Here is a 3,065-nt window from a genome sequence, read left to right as displayed (position 1 = left end):
CCAGGGAGATCTGAATGTAAAGGATGGTCTGAGTTATGAAAAATCTTATGCAACATGCATAATGAACTAATTGATCGACGGTGCCAGAGATTAATATCTAGATCAGGAATAAGAAATTTAATAGACCGTAAGTTTCTGTCCAACAAATTAAGATGAGAATCAGCAGCTGAAGACCAGACAGGAGAACAATACTCAAAACAAGGTAGAATAAAAGAATTAAAACACTTCTTCAGAATAGATTGATCACCGAATATCTTAAAAGACTTTCTCAATAAGCCAATTTTTTGTGCAATTGAAGAAGACACAGACCTTATATGTTTCTCAAAAGTAAATTTGCTGTCAAGAATCACGCCTAAAATTTTGAAAGAGTCATACAAATTTAAAGAAACATTATCAATACTGAGATCCGGATGTTGAGGAGCCACCGTCCTTGACCTACTTACAATCATACTTTGAGTTTTGTTAGGATTCAACTTCATACCCCATAATTTGCACCATGCACTAATTTTAGCTAAATCTCTATTAAGGGATTCACCAACCCCAGATCTACATTCAGGGGATGGAATTGATGCAAAGAGAGTAGCATCATCTGCATATGCAACAAGCTTATTTTCTAGGCCAAACCACATGTCATGTGTATATAGTATGAAAAGTAATGGGCCAAGAACACTACCCTGTGGAACACCGGATATCACATTCCTATACTCACTATGGTGCCCATCAACAACAACTCTTTGAGATCTACTACTTAAAAAATCAATAATAATGCTAAGAAACGACCCACCCACTCCCAACTGTTTCAGTTTGAAAACAAGGGCCTCATGATTAACACGGTCAAAGGCAGCACTAAAATCAAGGCCAATCATACGAATTAGATTAGATTTCGCCAGTCGTCTCTATCTTGAGCTTTTAATTCTTCTCCTTTCAACATCGACTTCGCGCTTCATAGGCACCATCAATGTAAGTCTGGGCCTTCCAACAAGATCTTCTGCTTTTACGGACCAATACAGCAGGAGAGCCCCACTCTCTACTGGACCTCTACTGTCGTTTTACCTTGTTCGTTCAGAGTATTTAACGTTTCATATCGCGTATTGTTCATTTACTGTTAAATCGTCACTGTCAAAGGACTCATGAAATAAGGAAGTCTTCACTCATTCGAATGTTTCGTGGGAGCTTATCATATAGTCTCGGGGCAGCATATTTAAAGTCTTTGGAGCCTAAAGTAGACATATATCTAGGTTCCAACAGTTTGAAGCTATCTGTAACTATTCTCATGTCATCACTTAAAACTAAGTCCAACGTATGCCCAGTTAAAGTAACTGTACAGTCAACACTATCCACTAGTCGATATGATTCTAATAACTCACTAAATGCCAAAGTGTCAGGATTTGATGCGTCATCCATTCAAAAATTGAAGTCTCCACAGATAACTAATTCGTTTTTCTCCATGATAATCATCTCAATGAGAGCACCGAATTCTTCAAAAAATATACTAGTGTTTTTTCTAGGAGGTTTGTAAATTGTTACAAAGGATATTTTTTCTGTTTTTTTTTTTTTTTTTTTTTTTTTCGGGGGGGGGGCGTAAAGTTTATTTCTATATATTCAAAGCTTGTTACAATAGTTCTTTTCAGCATTTTGAGATTTGCGTAACTTTTATGAATAAAGAGTCCGACACCCCCACCAGACCTACCTTCTCTCGGTATGTGAAAGAAGGCGTGTGTGGGGCGCGTCATTTTAGTTATCTTTGCCTTGTCCAAGTTATTTAGCCATGTTTCAGATAATGCTAGCATATCTAAAAATTTCTCGTTTATCAATTCTCGAATTTGAATAGTCTTATTACCTACAGATTGTATTTTTACATAGACACAGTTTATGACATCCCTAGTAACCATGATCAGTATTTTCTGTTAGTCTTTTCAATTCTAAGTCATAAGCTTTGCAGTCTCTAGAATTTACTATGTGGTCATTTGGTTTGTTTAACTTTGTGCAGTTTATACACTTTAACACTTTGGAATTACACGTACTGGTGGAGTGTCTCCCAGAACATTCCCCGCAGACTTTATTATCATTCTTAGACTTGCAATCTTTTTCAAAATGTCCATACCTCTGACAGTGGTAGCAGGTGATCACGTGGTACCTATCACGTATGTTATAAGTACCCATCGTAACGAAACTTTGTCCCCATTATCATGAATAGTCCTCCGAACTTCAGGATCGCATTTCAGCACATACTGGGTGGTCCCACCCAAAGCATTTTTCTTCAGGACCACACTTATCTTCTCTTCTATATTTTGGATTTGGTCCAGACAGCGATTTCTTTGAATCAAAGCATTTACTATATCATCTTCATCATTCTACACATTGAATATCATTATTTTTGGTTTCAGTTTTCCGATTTTTCTCGTTTCAGTGTCAGCCACCAATGTCTGGATTTTGTTTGCCGCCTCTTCTCTGATTTTTTTGTTTGCAAAGTTTACAACAACATTTCCATTCGTAGTTGACCTCGTGTTAATTATAGAAATGTCTTTAAATGCTTGTTCAACCTTGAGTTTTCTTTCAGTAATTTTAGTTATTGCATTAGTTGATTTAATTATCAACAGATTTTTTTCCTTAACTTTGTCAGCAAATGTCGGTTTCTCCAGTTTTGGGTCAATCAATGTTTGAAGTGTTGCTTTAATTGATTCCATATTCAAGGCAAGAATGTCAATTTTCTCAGTGAGGTCGGTAGTCTGAGTGGAATTTCCTGCGTCTGCGCTAAGGTCCGCAAGATTGTTTTCCAGGTCATCTATTTTCGCATCTTGTTCATTCAGGGCCAGATCTCTCATTTTCACATCTTCCTTAATTTTGATATTACTATGTTGTTTTGTCTGGCTTCACATGCGCAGTGTGGGCATAACCAATCTAAGCTAATACGTTAATTTTCAGTAATGCTTATCATTATATGCACACATTTCTCATGGTAGAGTCTATTACATTCACATCCCATCCATTTTTTTTCGTTCTCCCTCCGTGGTTTTACATATGAGGCAGAAATAGTTAGGAGCAGACATGGTGTATTGTTTCTT

This window comes from Palaemon carinicauda, chromosome 12 (assembly GCF_036898095.1).
Source record: "Palaemon carinicauda isolate YSFRI2023 chromosome 12, ASM3689809v2, whole genome shotgun sequence".
In the NCBI taxonomy this organism is placed as follows: domain Eukaryota; kingdom Metazoa; phylum Arthropoda; class Malacostraca; order Decapoda; family Palaemonidae; genus Palaemon; species Palaemon carinicauda.
The sequence above is the reverse complement of the archived record's forward strand: the minus strand, read 5'-3'. Positions refer to the sequence as shown.